Genomic DNA, 18100 nt, shown 5'->3' with positions numbered 1-18100 from the left:
AATTTCATGGATAGAAGATTCACTTTTACCATAAATCTTGGCTACCTTGGCATACAGGTGTTTTATTTTTTCCTTATTAAGAACTTTTATCTTTTCACTTAAAGCAAACACTTTTACAGCTTCTTTATGGCATATCTCAATTGTCAGCATCACTAGTCTTGAGCTTCAGGGCCACATTTTAAGTAAACTATTGGAGAATAGTATGCATATCGTGGAAAAGCTGGTCAAAGGGTGAATTCATGCCCTGGGCTGAACAGCACAAGATTTCATCATGCTACCCAGAACAGTGTGCAATTTAAAACTTTTAAATTGTTTATTTCTGGAATTTTCTATGTAATATTTTAGGGCCACAATTGATTATACCTAACTGAAACCACAGAAAGCAAAACCATGGATAAAGGGGGAGGGGGGGCTGCTGTATATTAATAATTTAATGAAATTCCTTTGAACATAAACAAACATTGTAGCACTATCCTATTTACCAGTATGCCCTCCTATTCATCTTATCTATATTGAACCTCATAAACAATCCCAAGTGGTAGGAGCAGATACAATTCTAACTTATACCCTATATTTAAGGATCCTAGAATTTAATCTAAAATGCTCCTCTTTATAACTCGAATTCTTAAATATTGTTCATTTTGAGACAATTGACTTATCTATGATACATCATTTATTAATTTTTCCCTCCTTTCTTAAAAAATTTTCACCAAAAGATAGGAATGTAAGAAAACTTAAAAAAAGAAAAAAACCAGTAGCAATCTTAATATGCCATAGTATCTCTTCAATTATTAATACTATTGAAAGAAAGTAGCCTAGTGGAGTGATTTGTCATAATCTAAGTAGTAGCTTAAAAACACAAAGCAAATGACAATAATTAAGGGAGGACAACACTGAACCAGAAGTGTCTAAACACTCATGTACAAGTCTCTTTTTAGCTTGTTTGTATGAATTCATTAAGCTCAAAGATTTAGTGAGCACCTGAAGTGCCAGAAACTGTACATAATGTTGAGTTTAATTGCGATGAATAAGACACGCATGCCACTGCTCCCTCTCCTGACCTGTCAAGGATTCCCAAGCTAAGGGAAGGAGATAATTACCATATGATATTATCTATATAATAAAAGCCTATGCGACCATTATGGTGGAACGACCAGAACACAGGGTCACTATGATGCACACTGACTACCAGGGGGGCAGACATTCAATGCAGGAGCTGCCCCCTGGTGGTCAGTGCACTCCCACAGGGAGAGCGCCGCTAAGCCAGAAGCCAGGCTCATGGCTGGCGAGTGCAGTGACGGTGGCGGGAGCCTCTCCCGCCTCTGCGGCAGTGCTAAGGAGCAGTGAGCAGGTGAGCAAGGGGTCCCAGAGGGGCCCCAGACTGTGAAAGGGCACAGGCCAGGCTGAGGGAAGCCCCCCACCCCCGCCCTGTGCATGAATTTCATGGGGGGAGGACTCAAGTAGGTATTATAATTAAGATTGGATATTATAATAAAGATTAAAGGGAAAAAAGTGGGAGAATAGATGAGAACAAATCCTGCCTAAATGAGATAAAAAGGCATCATAGAAAATAAGGAATTATGTTGAACCTTGAAGACTGAACAGGAACTTGCCAGGTGCGGGAAAATAGTAGTCCATCCAATGAGAAAAGAATAGTCTTTTCTTCTTCTTTTTATTGATTTCAGAAAGGAAGGGAGAGGGAGAGAGAGATAGAAACATCAATGATGAGAGAGAATCACTGATTGACTGCCTCCTGGGGATGGAGCCCGCAACTCCGGCATGTGCCCCGAACTCCTGGTTCATAGGTCGACGCTCAACCACTGAACCATGCTGGCTGGGCAAAAGAATAGTCTTTTCAACAAATGGTGATGGCACAACTGGAGAGTCACAGGTAAACGAATGAAATTGAATCCTTCCTTCAAACCATATGTAAAAAAGTAACCTGAAATGGATCAGAGAGACTTAATGTAAGAGTTAAAACTAGACAAAGGTGTAAATCGTCATGACCTTGGATTAGACAATGGTTTCTTAAACATGACATCAAAAGCAAAAGTAACCCCAGGTGCTAAGGAAGACAGGCAGAGGGCCTGGCCCCACAGATGGCTACCAGGCTGGGATGGGGAACTGGGGGATGGGTGGTGACGACCAACCTCCCATGGCACCCGGGTGGGGGGCTATGACTTCTCGCCAGCTTCCTGAGGGTGGGGGTGATGAGGACAGAGGTAAGGTGAGAATGCAGGGTGTCTGCTGAGCTTGTTCTCACTCCCCCTCCTACCCTCCCCCGGGACGCCAGGGCTCACATGCCAAGGAAGCCCCTACGCTCAGGTGCCAGGTGCCCACAAGGCGCCTGCCCCGCACCTGCACGGCCTCTTCCCGATGAGCTGGGCCACAGCTGCCGGGACCATAGGGGCCAGTCAGGCTTCCCGTGGGTTCATGCAGGAACCAGTCTGCAAGACTGGCCGGGAGAAAGCATGCTGCCCACCCGGCTTCTGTGCGGCGCCACTGGGCGGCCCAGAGGCCGCTGTGCCCTGGCCTGTGGTGTCTGGCCACGTTCACCGCATCTCTGCGTGGGGACTCGGGCACCATGACTCAGGTGGAGGGGGGCATGCAGGGGCCCGAGGGCCCAGGTGTTGCCCAGGGCCCAGAGGTCAGCTGGGACCTGCTCTTCCACCGACCAGGCCTAGGGACCGTACCCATGCTAGAATTTCAGGCACCGGACCACTTGTATATAAATAATCAATAAACACATGAAAAGATGTTCAATATCAGTAGTCATTAGAGAAATGCAAATCAAAGCCACAATGAGATACTGGACACCCATTAGTATGACTACACTCTGCTGACAACACATAGTGGTGAGAATGTGGAGAAACTGTAAATTTCAAACATTGTTAATGGAAATGTAAAAATCATGTAGCCTCTTGGGAAAACAGTTTGGCAGTTCCTAAAAGAGTTAAAACTTAAGCATATGACCTAGAAATTTCACTCCTATGTATGGAGGGACTGAAAACATATGTCCACACTGAAATTTGTGCACAAATGTTTACAGCAGCATTATTCACAACAGCCAAAAGGTGAAAACAACCCAAATGTCCATCAACTGGCAAAAGTTAGGTGCAATGTGGTATATCTACACAATGGGTTATTATTTGGCCACAAAAAGGAATGAAATACTGATACATACTACAACATGGATAACCAAGTGAAAGAAGCTAGATACTTAAAGTCCACACTGTATAATTCTCCTTACATGAAGAAAACAAACAAAAAAAAAGCCTTGGCAACAGAAGGTAGATTAGTGATTGCCCTGGGCTTGGGGAATAATGGGGAGTGATGGTTAATGAGCCTGGGGTTCCTTTTTTTGGGTGATGAAAATGTTCTGTAACCATAAAAACACATAAAATCTTGACAGAAAGAAGATAGGATTGAATACATGGAGGAAAGAGAAGGTAAAGGTTTGATTAAAAGGTGTGAAGCAAGAAAATACAAAATGAGTTGTGAAAATATAGTGGATATATTTGTATATACTGTATATACAATGTGTGTATATGTATGTGCTATAATACATAACAGTACAGTACATCATCTTTGGAGCAATAATTAATTTTAGGTGGTAGAAATGAGTTAAATCAAGCTCCTTGTATAAATAGTTATTATTTGATATGAGGTATATAGTCAAGTTATGTTATAAAGAAATACTTATAGTTCAGTTGAGCTGATTTGATTACTTTTTCTTTACTTCTTATAAAATAGCTTTCTTTGTAATAATTAATTACAGATTCACAAATTAGATTTTAATTTACAAATATACTTGACAAGGATATCTTTTTCATCAAATACAATTAGAAAGGTGGCTGCCAACTGATAAAAATAACAAATATTTTCTGAGGACTTACTCTAAGTGTACAGTATACTTCTAAGCATTTTACATGTTACTCTTAGGCAATGTGTATCCTAAATATACAAGATAATGCAATTTGACTTTTGAGTAAACTTTTTAAACATAGGTCATCCTTAGGAACTGATCAGTCAGATCCTAATTTTTTATTTTACCCTAAGTACTGTCACAAATTAGTATTTGATTATTTTAACTTCAATTTTCTCATCAATTACTTTGCCCAATTCATTTATAGCACCTGCTACTCTTAACTTCTTTCCTCAAATCTTTATGTCTTCTTCAGTATCTAGCAACTACCCTCCATTCTTCAGAACTCAATACATCGTTCCATTCTTTATCTTTTTTTCTTTTTTAAACATTCAAAAAAATATTTTTATTGATTTCAGAGAGGAAGAGAGAGACAGAAACATCAATGATGAGAATCAGGGATCACCTGCCTCCTGCATGCCCACTACTGGGATCAAGCCTGCAACCTGGGCATGTGCCCTGACCACTTATTGAACCTTGACCACCTGGTTCATGGGTCAACTATCAACCACTGAGCCATGCCCACCAGGCATCCATCTCTATTTTTAATTCTAATTCACTAACAACTCCACTCACAGTGGTTCCTTGTGCCTTTATGCCTCAGAGATGATCTTTTCATGGAATAGAAAAAATAGAGGAATCTTTTAGCCAGCATATAAAATTTGGAAAAGAGGTTGAAAAAAGGTCCGAGCATTGAATGCCTAGACTTCATTGCTAAGCACATAGTAGTCATCAATGAACTCTTATGGGATGATTAAAAAGCCCAAGAAACTAGCTAAAACAGAAACTTATAAACTGACCTTACATCTCTAGAAAAGCATCGTAATTTGAAAAAATTCCTTAGGTGATTACAATGTGCCACCTCTCTAACCAACAAACAAAAACAAAAAAACCTATATTTGTTTAGATGTACTTAGATCCTACCTAGGAAAGCACTAATTTTCATTTGGACATTATGATACCTGGTCAATAATTTTTGATAAATTGGTTTGATTCCTTTATAATATTGGGCACATGAAACTTGAAAAGCTACTGCCATTTCTAATTTAATTATTCTATTAGTAAACCTTTATATCATGCTATCTAATATCAAACTATACTACAAGGCTACAGTAACCAAAACAGTGTAGTACTGGCATTAAAACAGACACGTAGATCAATTAACAGAATAGAGAGCCCAGGAATAAACCCATGCCTATATGGCCATGGGACATACGACAAAGGAGACAAGAACATACAATGGGGTAAAGATGATCTACCCAATACATGGTGTAGAGCCCTGTACAATAAAAAATAGAATAAACTTCTTATTCTAAGGAAGAAACACTGTAACGTTATACAAAGCCATCCATGAGCAATAACTTCCAAATTCACAAACAAGTAATACAGTTACAACATATTTGGCTCTTGCCATTAAAAGCTTATGCATGCCTAACAACTGAATAGTATCATATTTCACTGCATTTGTTTTAGTTTTTTTTATCTGAAAGAAAACTGAAAATGTTATTGACGTGAACTTATTTCCACAGAATAGGAAAGTCGATTAAAAAGCCCTTCCTTTACCTAACCCGGCTACATTCCCATTTTCTTCTCCTCAGACTCTGCTCCCAAACACTTGAGCACACAATATACTGAAATGAATGTACACATCCAGGAAATGTAGTACTCTAAAAGTAAGGTATGGAAAGATCAAGGTTGAGTTCAAACTGTTCTTACTGATAAAATAGGCAGTAAGTCAGAAGCCCTAGATTTTAGATCTAATGGAAATGTATATAGAAGATAGTCAGTCCCATTTAGGTTATAAAGCATGAATGTTACTGAAGATTACACTTTATTTTTAAATACCAGAGCCCAAGTATATGAGCAAAAGTATCTTTACACTAAATGCATCTTTTACAATTACCTCTAAATATTTCTTAAGATGCTAGACATTATTTCATCTGACAAATTTTTATGTACATGCCCACTCTCAGAATCAAAGTAGCAGGAGTAGGATGGATTCAATTGATATTCGGGGAGGGGTTATGAATGTCAGAACTGGGTGAACAACTGGATTGGCAGTACAGTAAAGGAGAAGCATCATTACCAAGTTTCTAGTTTAGGCAACTGAGCTGATGGTGGAAACATTAACCTATTTCACACAGTTGTAAGAATAGTTTTCTTTCTTTTAAAGAGTAGGGAAGAACTGAAGGATGAGTTCAGATTTATATACTTTCGGATTTATAGTATTTATGGAACATTAGGAGGTACCTAGTAGACAGTTGGGCCCGTCTCAGAAGAGAAATATATTCTGGAGATAGGTTTATGAGTCATCAGCATATAGGTAGTAAGCATGTAAAAAGTCATGTGAATAAATGAGATGAATAGGAGAGAAAGAGAACGAAGGTTGAAAAACCACCTCGGGAATACCAATATTTAAGGGGCAGGCAAAGGGAAGAATGGCAAGAGTCTACAATGAAAAGCCAAATACACAGAGGAAGAACAAGAAAAGACTGATATATCCCTGAACACAAGGGAGAAAGCTGTTTCAAAAGAGAGCTAGTGGGTGGAGGAGGGGTAGTCAAAGAAACTGTCAAGAAAAGGACCTTTATTCATTATCTGCCCTACCCTAGAGAGCACTGCTTCTGCTTCTCTAACTTTAAGCATGAGTCATTACTGTTATTCATTGTAACCTATGTTCTATTTTTAGTACAAACAACAAACATTAAACTTAAAACAAAATGTAAATGCAATTTTTGATGAGTTACTATTGTACCATCTTTCATTTCTTGTTCCTGTTTCTATGTGCTATATGTTCAAGATAACTTGAAGGACAATGTCTATCTACCTGCTCTGTAAAACATCTAACAGAATTAACTAATATATAAATAAATGCCACTTAATAATAATGTCAATTACAACAATTTTAGAATGAGGGGTAAAAATAAGTAGAATTATGTCCAAAAATAAAGCAACCACAAGATCTGAGAGAAATATCTAAAGCTGCTCAAAGTATTTTTGACAGCACAGTACCAAAGTTAAAATGTATATTACAATCAATTTCAAAATTTGGTCACTAATAAGCGACTAATACATTCAACAACATGGATGAATCTCAAAACCCTATTCTAAGTGAAACAAACCTGACACAGAAACCTACACAGTGTATAATTCCATTTATATGACATTCTAGAAAAGATGAAACTGCCAGGGGCTGGAATAAGGTGTATGAAACTGATTACAAAAGGACATAAGGGAACTTTTTGGGGTGATGGAAGTATTTCATGTCTTTATTGTGGTGGTGGTGGTGGTTGTAAGACTGTATATGTTTGTCAAAACTCATCAAATTTAAACCTAAAACAGTGAACTTTACTGTGTAAAGACCTCAAATAAGCCTTACTTAAATTAAAAATAAAATTAAGTCATTATATCACTATTTTAGTTGAAAAGCATTTTTAATGTACTGTAATGTATTTCTCATTATAGTTAGCATATCTACAGTATTATACATAATTAAATTAGCAAAGAAAATGAAAACTATAATAAATCAATCTTAAGCTTAAAACAAGAAAGTAAACAGCTTTCCTCTTGCAATAAACCCCAGTATATTACTCCCAATTCTACTGCCCAAGGGACCAAAATACAATCCTTACCAATAGCTATAGAAGAAACTCTGTTTTGATCTTTTCTTTGATTTATTTTTATGCACGAGTATATGTATGTATTGTTAAGGATGTACGCAAACAAAATGTTTTTACCCAAAAAGAAGCCTCAAGGACATAATCTCTACTCATGAAAATTATTTTTGAAATTACCACAAAAATATACTTACCCTCACAAATCTTAGATTTAGAAGTATATTAAAGAAATATCATATAGCACAATTCCAATTAATCACTTCAACAAAAATATACTGAATGACTACATCACAGGACAAGCATTATGATGGTGTTACAGACATAAAGATGAAAATAACATAGTATACTACAGGCCTGGTGGTTTAGTATGGTTGACAGACAAAGGAATAATTTATTTCATTAGGAGATACAAGTAGATACACTGACAAATACTACGAAATAGAATGACCACGGAAACTTTCACAAAAAAAGGCCATGTTTTCTCTTCCTCCTTAAAAAGAACTTCTGGTCCTTGACTTGGTATTTTGAGAACAATATGTTTATGGAAGACAAAAGGAATGTTATACAAATGTCTATTTTCACAGTTTATGTCAATGCTTTTTCACCAGTAACATTTTGAACTTATGAAGATCTCAGAAATTGAGGCCTTTCAAACTGCTCTATGTTTTATCTAGGAAAGTAATACTATACTAGAGACGTGGTGCACGAATTCGTGCACGGGTGGGATCACTCAGCCTGGCCAGCGATGGGGGTGATCCGGGCCACAGGAGGTTGGCGGGGTGAGGGACCGTGGGAAGTTGGCCGGTGGGGGGAGGGGCTGTGGGAGGTTGGCTGGCCGTGGGAGGTTCGCTGTGGGAGCGCATTGCCCACTAGGAGGCAGCTACTGCATTGAGCTTCTGCCCCCTGTTGGTCAGTGCACGTCATAGCAACCGGTCGACCAGTTGTTTGGTTGCTTAGGCTTTTATATAGATTGGGGGTGGGGAATCTAAGTATAAGTGAATCCACTCAGTTCAAATCTATGTTGTTCAAGGGTCAACAGTAATATGTTATAGGACCATGCACATTAACACCACCACCTATATTCACCGTGCTATGTAAAAATTTGCTTAGGAGATAAAAACCCAAGGACATTGACAGAGAAAGGAAGACATGAAAAGGGAAAAAGAAAAGGGTAAAAGTTTAGTAGAATTAAATAAAAAGCATATGTCATATATGTCTTTCAAGATAACTTGAAGGTAGGTTATAACTAATACTGGATTCCTAATTCTTGTCTCAAAACGGAAAGAATGATAACAATAGCTTTTAGGTCATTACATTTCAACTTACAACCTTACAGTTTTGTTAGGCATAGGCAGAGTCCTGGAGGGAAAACATTAAGTCATGTGCATCAATTTTTAACGAACAGTACTGAAAAGAGGGGGGTTGGGGGGCAGTTAAGCCCAATCTACACCCATGTAAAATTTCTACTTGGTCATTACCAAGGAAAAAGTAATTACATATAGCTTTTACTCAGATAATCAATTTCTCTAGGTGGAAATTGGCAACCACAATCCTATCAGATAAAGATAACTAAAAGTGGTTTTAAAATCCTGAAACAGTTGCCAAATATCACTACTAAGAAAACTCAGTGATGTACTGTCTTCTAGGTTTAATTTCAAGGGCATTTTGGTTTTGCAAATAAAAATATTAAACACATGCAGTCATAAAGATTAATATTTTTAGAGTAAACTATTGATTGAGTTTTACAATTCATTAGTGTTTCAAGCACTGTTCGTTTTTAAGGGATCTAGAATATCTATTTAAAAAAAACACACCCAGTATTCATATCAGTCAAGTACACATTTCATCAGCACAAGACTAAAGGACTGAGAAGTGTAACTAACCCAAATATGTTAACTCTAACAAAAGAAATCGAGTAGCCCTGACTGGTTTGGCTCACTGGATAGAGCGTCGGCCTGTGGACTGAAAGGTCCCAGGTTCGATTCCAGCCAAGGGCATATACCTTGGTTGCGGGCACATCCCCAGTGTGGGGTGTGCAGGAGACAGCTGATCGATGTTTCTCTCTCATCGATGTTTCTAACTCTCTATCCCTCTCCCTTCCTCTCTGTAAAAATCAATAAAATATATTTAAAAAAAAAAAAAAAGAAATCGAGTATTTCAAAATAATGTCAGAACCCCTGAGTTTCTCAGAAGATGTAAAAAATTATTTTAATAAATAAATTAATGTTGCTAATTCTATGTTTCTATATACTGAAAAAGTTTTTCTTTTCTGCTAATGGGTAAATATATGCCATAGAACACTTTAAGAGATTAGTATATTCATGTTAAATGATATGTACAATGGCAAAACAACTTTACCTCCATAAATTACGTTGAAAATTTAATATACTTTTGGGGATATTTTTTAATGCTGAACATTTTTATAGAAAATAATATTATAACAACAAAGTGGCTTTTCTACATTTTCAAAAGTGATCTAATCCAGATACAGCATGCATATACAAGGTAAGGCAAAAGAAGGTTTATAGGTGGGAGTACACAAAAGAGTTTATTCTCGTATTATAATTATTGTATTATTTTCTACATAAACTATAAATCCACTTTTACTCCACCCAGTATTTAAAAATCAATGTCCTATTTAAACATTTTGTACATTATACTTGGTGTAAAATAACAAGGTAATTTTTTAAAAGACTATCAAATAATATATCGACTATAGCTGATCCTCTATTTAAAATATCTTCAGGATCTCTTTATTGGCCACACAAGAAAAACAGTCTCACATCTCTATAGCCAAGCCTAACCTTTTTATTTAAAAAAAAAAAAAAAGATATTATAAATCTTAAAGAGACAGTGTGGCAAAATGGAAAGAAGTTTTAGAATTAGAAATATTTGGGTTGGAATCTTATCTTTAACACTTGCTAGTTTTGCAACCCTGGACAAGTTTCTTAAACATGATGAGCCTCAGTTTCCTTGTTTGTAAAACTAGAACACTGTCACTAACCTCATTGGGTGTTTCAAATCATGATACACAGTGTAGTGGTTAAGGTTGATGCATGAAGCATTAACTCTGGAGTCTTTTTCTCCACTTTCTTCCACAGCTGTGTGACCTTGGACTAGTTGCTTAATCATCCTATACCTCAGTTTTCTCATGTATCTTGAGATAATAAACACAACCAAACCCATATTATACCTTAAAGGATTGAGAAAATCCATTTAAAGCTCCTGGTACAGTTTTTGCTACATGGAAATCACTTAACACAAATGTAAAAGCACTTAACACAGAGCCCAACACAAAAAATATCTTATTAAATCTTAGTTTTCCTAAACTAAGTTCTAAATTACTTTTTACTGTCTCTAAAACTCAAATCCACGCTGAAGATAAACATTTACTAGTAAGGATAAGGAAAAAAACTATCTCAAAAACTCTCAAAATATCCGCTAAAGGAATCCCCATAAGGTTGTATGTAATGGCAACAACTTGGAATAAGTGTACAACTTTTCAAGTTGATAACTTTGAAGGGATCAGATTCTTGGGTTATATAAATAATGGGACTTAAAAAATTATCAGTCATACTAATTTATAGATTCATCTACTGTACTACAATTGGTCATAAACATTTCTATGAATGTAATCACTCTCTAAAGATGAATTTTCCCTTTCTAAAAATAGGTGCTTTGACAATTTCAACTATAAAAAAACCTAACAGTAAAAAGATCACAGATTGCTTAACAACTCACACTTAAAATATAAAATAGTAAAGATTTGCTGATAGTAAACATATATATGTATAAAATGTATAGTCAGAATTCTATTTTACTTCTTTTCCTGAAGTAAACAATTTCCTTGACAACATTAAAGTATTGAATCAAATGAGCAACCAAAGGATAATATTAAGATTTTACTAAAACTAGAAATGAGGAATCCTAAATCCTTAAGAACGCACATAAATGAGATCGATCGCTTACTAATTATAAGACAATGGGCAATTTTCTAACATTTCCAGCATCAGTTTCTTCATCTACAAATTGTGGGTGGTAACTATTTATAATTCATGAGGTTTTTGGAGGCATTAAATAAGATAATATAATGGGGACACATTTAACTCAATTCCTAACAAATAATAGGCCCTCAAAATCTAATCTAGCTGGCAATGCTAGATAAAACAAAAATAATCTCTACTAATAATAACACTTTGGGAATAAAAGACAATTAAAAAACAATCAAAATTGTTTTTAAATCAACTGTAAACGCTAAAATTCCACTCTAGTAATTTAAAAAATAGTGTAAAAATAAAACTTTCAGGAGTCATTATGTATTGTTTACTACATAGTTAATTCAGTTACATTTCTTAGGAGGGATATCTATAAACTAGAGGCCCAGTGCACAGTGCACTGGTGCAGTCCCTCGGCCTGGCCTGTGCCCTCTCGCAATCCAGGACTCCTCGGGGGGTGTCGGACTGCTGGTTTCGGCCGATCCCCGCAGGCCAGGCAGAGGGACCCCACCTGTGCACAAACCGGGCCTCTAGTATGTATATAAGATCTTTGGTTAATCTCTTCCCACCCTCCCCTCTCTCCTTGAGATTCATCAGTCTGTTCCATGTTTCCATGCCAGTGCATTGAGCATCTGCCCCCTGGTGGTCAGTGCACGTCATAGCTACTGGTCGAACAAATGGTCACTTAGGCTTTTATACAGAGAGATATATAAACTCAATCAACCACACAAGGTCAGGATTTCTAATGTAAAAGTACTGTTTTCATGGGGGAGGGGGGACCAAAAGACAGGTATACCTCTCTAAAAGAAGAAAAGCACCTTGGACTCAAGATCATTGAAAAAGTCGCCCTAGCCAGTTTTGCTCAGTATATAGAGCATCTGCCTGTGGACTGAAGGGCCCCAGGTTAGATTCCGGTCAAGGGTTGCAAACTCAATCCCCAGTGTGGGGTGTACCGGAGGTAGCCGATCAATGATTCTCTCTCATCACTGATGTTTCTCTCTCTCCTCTCTTCTTCTCTGAAATCAATAAAAAGAATAAATAATTGAAAAAGTCAAAAATGGTATGTGTCAGCACTGAGCAATACATAACACCATAACCAGAGCTCAGATATTTCTTAAAGCAACATTAATCTAACAAAAAGCTATTAAGAATCAGGGAATCCCTTATTGTCCTACTGACTCACTACATGAAACTATCTATACCACGCACGTGGCCTTCTGATGTCAAGTTTTTCATCAAAAAATGGAAATCATGCTGGTCACTTCTTTCACAGGGAAATTAGAGTATTTATAAAGGAATTCAGTCACTTTGAAAAAGGACCAATTTAAAAATACAAAGACAACTGCTAAAAATAGAGAAAACTCTACTTTAAAAGTGTATTTTTAAATAACTTTCAAAGGCTAGATGAGCTCATAAATTACCACCAAAGTCAACTTAGTACTAATGCTCAAGATACTAAAATAAACATCTTCAACTAAACAGTTAATTTTCAGACTTTCTATAAAGTTCCTAGTCGGTAATTTCCTATTCGTTTTATGGCAAATAAATGTGACAAACAGAACTGAAGTGACATTTCTCTAAAAGGAATTTTTATTTACTTCAGTCTTTCCAATCACTTCATATGGAGCTGAGTAAAATTTCAGAATTACATACAAATTATGCTTTTCCTAATAAGCAATGGGGTGGGAAAAGTTAAATGAAATTATGTAAAAGTCAAACTTTTTAGTTTTTATTTACTTATTATATTATTAATTTTTACATCTTATTTTTAGGAAGTAAAAATGCCACATTATATGTCAAAATATAACACAGGCAGGTTCAAATGTTTCTCGCAGCTTAATGATGAATTAGTACCAAAAAAAATTAAATATGAAATTAGGAAGCCTTAAAAAGTACATGTTTGTGCTGGATAGTCCAACCCCAAATAAAGAAAATTTCATGTGAGAATTGGCATGGCTTTGCTCACAACCTTTTTGATATTTAATAATTTTTACTATGCAGAAAACTAAAACTACATTTATCACCATACTGAAAACTTTCTTTTCCTCCCCAAAGAGAATCTCAAATAGTCTTTCTTTCTTCAAATGTAATTTTTTTCTTCTTAAAGGACAGTATTTTCATGATCCCTAGCATAGGTTTAAAATGCTGTTAAACAACTAGTAAACAAATGTTGAATGGCTTTAAAAGGAGGCATCCTATATATTCTTCTCAAAACACTAACAATTATTTGATATTCCATTTTAATTTGATTTACTAGCTGTTCATTATTTATGTGAAAAGTGATTTCAATTATTATAAGTTATTGGTAATTCTGCAGACTAAAGAGAAACAGTAAACCATAATGTTGAAATTTCCTTTAGGTATATTAGGAAATATTTCTCCAAATAATATAACTAGCATTGCAAGATTACTGGAACACTATGGTTGTCTCCTTTCACTGAATTAAAAAAAAATAATGGAAATATAGATTAACCACTGGTGACTTCCCAACCAATACAGAGGAGGCACAGCAGGCTATTCATAATCTCTAGGGAAACACAAATTATTCATTCCAACTAAGTTATCAAAAATTGAAAGTTCCAGCTTAGGTTTTATTCAAGTTTTATATCTTCTCCATTAAAAATAACCTATTCAGTTGACCAAATAAAAAACATTTTCAATTTACTTGAAAGAAATGTTTATGCTATCTAAATAAAAGCTATCACACAATCTATATTAGCGATTGCTAACTATATACAATTGGGAAAACAAGATATGATAAGAATTAATTCACTTTCATTCCAAAGCCACTAGGAAAAACAAAGTCACATAGAGAGATACCTCACACATAAACATCTGTGTAAGAAAGCTCCCTGGAAGTAGACAGCTCTACAAGTTCCTTCTGTTGATGAAAACTACGCAAGCAGACACTCCTTCCCAATATGTTCACCCCCTGGCACGCCTCCGTATTTTATTTACATAGAAGTTGTAAAGACAATCACAGGTTCATACAAGGGCCTCTTAAACATTGATCCTGAAGCCCTCATCTGCCTCCCCAACCCCAAACCCTCCGCCGAGGACGGGAAGCGTTTCTCCTTCCTGCGGCCGCTGCCCCTCGCGGGCCCCCGCTCGCACGCCCCCCGCCCGGTGCAGGCCGGAGGCCCCGTGGCCGGCAGTGTCTAACAGGAGCAGCAGCACAAAGACAGGAACGGGAGATTAGTGGGAGGGCGGGGGGCCGGCACTGGGGCTCAGCAGGAGCTCCAGGCTTTTTAAAATTCAAACTGCTCCCTGACCAATACAAATCACGGACACGCCACTGACTACTACACGGATTTATAGCATTAAAAACACGCCTAGTACGTGACAGCTATATTAACTCCACTCTTTTTAACATTTTCCCACCCGCCTGCAGTAAATGGGGTACAACTTATTTTAAGCGGCATGCTAAACTCAAAAATAACCTTCAGAAAAGTTTCTCATCCTACAATGACAACTGAACGCGACGCACAACAGTCGGACCAGTGTAACTAACATCCACGAGTAAAACGAGCGACTTTGTTGCTCAGAGCTGCTTCATTTTAACCAACGCACCTTTCCCTACAGGGACTCCGATACAAAGTCTCAAAAGCGCCTAAGCCCAGGGGCAGTTCCTCTTCCAGGGCAGCACTGTGAACCAGAAACTCTTACATTGGTGTGTCCCTCCTTCCTACCCATCTCGTGCCTCCATCCACAAGCGCAAGACGCTCCACCTCCACCTGAACTAGCTTCCCCGATACAACTTCGTGTGGCTCCAGCATTTCCAGATGCATCTGACCTATTAAAATGACACCTCTCTCATGACACAGTCAAACACCCTGGGCTCCAACAGCCAATGACAATCCTGGGACCGCAAGAAGCTCTGCCTGGACATGAGAGGACGGCACCTTCTGCCTTTTCATTATTATTATTACTGTCGTCGTTGTTGTTAAACCTCCCCGGGGTGGTAAGCGTAATGAACTCGTGGACTCCGGGAGAACATGGGTTTCACCTGTGTCCCGGCGCTAAGCTCCGAGCATCCCAAACCCTTTCCACACCCGTCCCCGGTGAGATCAGGAAGTACCCGGGCATTTCACCGCACAGTCGCGGAAAACTGTCCTTATATAACGCACACCGAGGCACAGGGGCCGGGAAACCTGTCAGGCGCTTTATCCGCGTCTTTGAATAAAGTCCATGTGCCACAGACACTGTCAAACAACAACATAAAAGCTGTTTGCGGGGGGGGGGGGCGGAGGGGGGCACAGGCAGCGTCCACCACACTACGGTTTTCTGTATTCAATATCCCTGCGAACCACTCAATTCTTAAAAAAAAAAAGAAAGAAAAAGAGTCTTTCCTAACTTTCCAGCGTCCAAACAAGTTTCACCCCGGGCAGGCATTTCCACGGGCTCCGCGTCGGAGTATTTACATTCGTCTCGCTAACTGAAACTACTTCCTCCCTTCCTGGGGTCACCGGGGGAGGGAGGGGGGTTGTTTGTGTCGCCGGGACGCTCCCCGCTCCCGGGCCGGGAAAGTTGTAAATATGGGGGCGCCCGGGGGCCCCCCTCGCCGCCAGCGGCATTGTTTCCGCCTCCTCCCGGGCCGGGGCTCGTCTCCCGGGCGAGGCCTGTCACCGAGCGGCGGCGGCGGACCCGCGCAGCCCGCAGCGCTCCTAATCCCCGGGCTCAAGTAGACGCCGCTGGCCCGCGGCCTGCGCGCTCCGCCGGGCCTACGCCTCCCCGGCCGCCCGGCGGGACCGGCCCCGCCACCGGCGCCGGCCCGTGAGGGGACGAGCCGCCGCCGAGCCGGGCGGCCGCCACCCCGAGCGGAGCGAACTCCGGACTCGCCGCGGAGGGGACCCGGGCCGCCCAGGAAGCGCGGGGAGGGGAGCGCTGAGGAGGGACGCCGGGACCTGGCGCCGCCGCCGCCGCCGAAAGAAAGAGCAGGCATTTACCTGGGCGAATCGGCGTCGGGATCCGGGGAGGCCGAGGCCGCGGCGGCGGGGGACTAGAATCCGGGCCGGGCGGGGGGGTGGCGACGGCTCCTCTTCCGTCTCCTCAGTGCGGGGAACATGTAGAGCCGGGGGGAGACCAGCCGAGAAGACAAATCGCGGCTTCTTCTTCCTCCTCCTCCTCCTTCTCCCACATAGAAACACTCACAAACACCCGGCCGGGGCCCGAGCTACCGGGGGGGCATCGCCGCCGGCCCGGGCACCGATCCTCCTGGCGGCGGGGGCGTCCCTCCCTGCGGCTTGGTGGTGTCGGGTGAGTCGGTACCGACGGAGGGAGGGGGGGGAGGGCGGGGGGGAAGGAGCCCTGTGTGTGTCTCTCTCTCGTTCCGTCTCTCCCTCTCAGAACAAAATGCCGACCGGAAGTGCAGCTGCAGGAATGACTCCCTCCACCGGCGCCAAACACTCACAACCACCCCCTCTTCCCCACTCCACTTCCGCCACCGCCGCCGCCGCCGCCGCCACTGGGGCTCGCGTCCTCGGCCGCGCCGCGCCGTTCCGCTCCGCTCCGCGCTCCCCGGGCCGGGCCGGCGGCGAGGCGGAGGCTCTCCCGCGCGCCCTGCTCCGCCTCAGGGCGGCCGTGGACGCGGCCTCTTCCTGAGGAGCCCGCGCTGCGGCGTCTTGGCGGCGGCGCGGGCGGGCGGGCCGGCTCGCCAGGGTCTGGATCTTCCCGGAGGCCGAGCGGAGCGGAGCGGGGTCCGGCAGCGCTGGCGGTCGTGTGCGTGGGGGGCGTCCGGCCCGGCCCGGCCCTGCCCGGCCCGGCTCGCAGGCCGCACTCGCCGCCCCGGCGGCAGGTCGCCATGGGCTTTAGGGAGCCGAGCTCGGGGCGGCCGCGTGGAGGACGCCCGCGATCCGACGGCGATGGTGCATTTTTTTTTTTTTTGGTTTTTTGTGTTTTTTTTCCAATGGTCTCCCTGCAGCCTGGTGGATGGATGGATGGATCGCACACCTTCTCTCCCCGGGAGAGGCCGGACGCTACGCCCGTGTCTGCGTGATTTTCTGCGGAGTCAGAGCGGCACCCGTGGAGGTGGAGGTGGAGAAGGCTCCCGGCGGGATCGGATTGGAATCGTGTCGGGGATGCGTTTATTTCTGGAAATCTGCGGTCTTTCCTGAACCTCCCTGTTTGGTTGGCGGTGGTTTGGATTCCTCCCGAACTGTCGGGAGACAGACCTGCAGGCGACGCTGTGGGAGCGGGCGGCCGGCCCGCGGGTCCGCGCCCCCCTCGAGCGTGGGTGGAGCCGAGCGCGCGGGAGGCGCCCGCCGCGACCCGGACCCCGGCCCCGGCGCCGGGCGAGCGTGGGGCCAGCCGCCTGCGGACCTCGCGGACCTCGCGTCCTGGGAGACCGTGCGGGCCCGGGCCGGGCCGGGCCGGGCCGGGCCGGGGTCCGGATGCGCCGAGGGGACCGGGCTCCGTGGGGCCCCTGGGAACTCGTGAAGCCGCTCGGTGGCTCCGCGGTTCTTTTAAGTTTGTGCGAATTACAAGGGGGCTGTTCTTCGGGTAAAGAGTGCGAGTAGGTAAGCGATTTTTTACCGAACGGGGCGGTATTTGCGTGGCGTTTGCAT

The 18100-nt window shown here is 41.7% G+C and overlaps 1 protein-coding gene across 1 annotated transcript in view; it reads right to left on the bottom strand.

The window, feature by feature from the left end:
• Positions 1–16881, bottom strand: part of NIPBL (NIPBL cohesin loading factor) — a 185189-nt gene extending 168308 nt beyond the window's left edge. The window contains exon 1 of the mRNA XM_081089955.1: positions 16484–16881. The gene's annotated coding sequence lies outside the window, so the exon portion shown is untranslated. The remainder of the gene's footprint in view (positions 1–16483) is intronic.
• Positions 16882–18100: the final 1219 nt, after the last annotated feature.

This window comes from Myotis nattereri (genome assembly GCF_964212035.1).
Source record: "Myotis nattereri genome assembly, chromosome: 4".
Classification (NCBI taxonomy): domain Eukaryota; kingdom Metazoa; phylum Chordata; class Mammalia; order Chiroptera; family Vespertilionidae; genus Myotis; species Myotis nattereri.
This window is presented reverse-complemented; position numbering and strand designations above follow the sequence as displayed.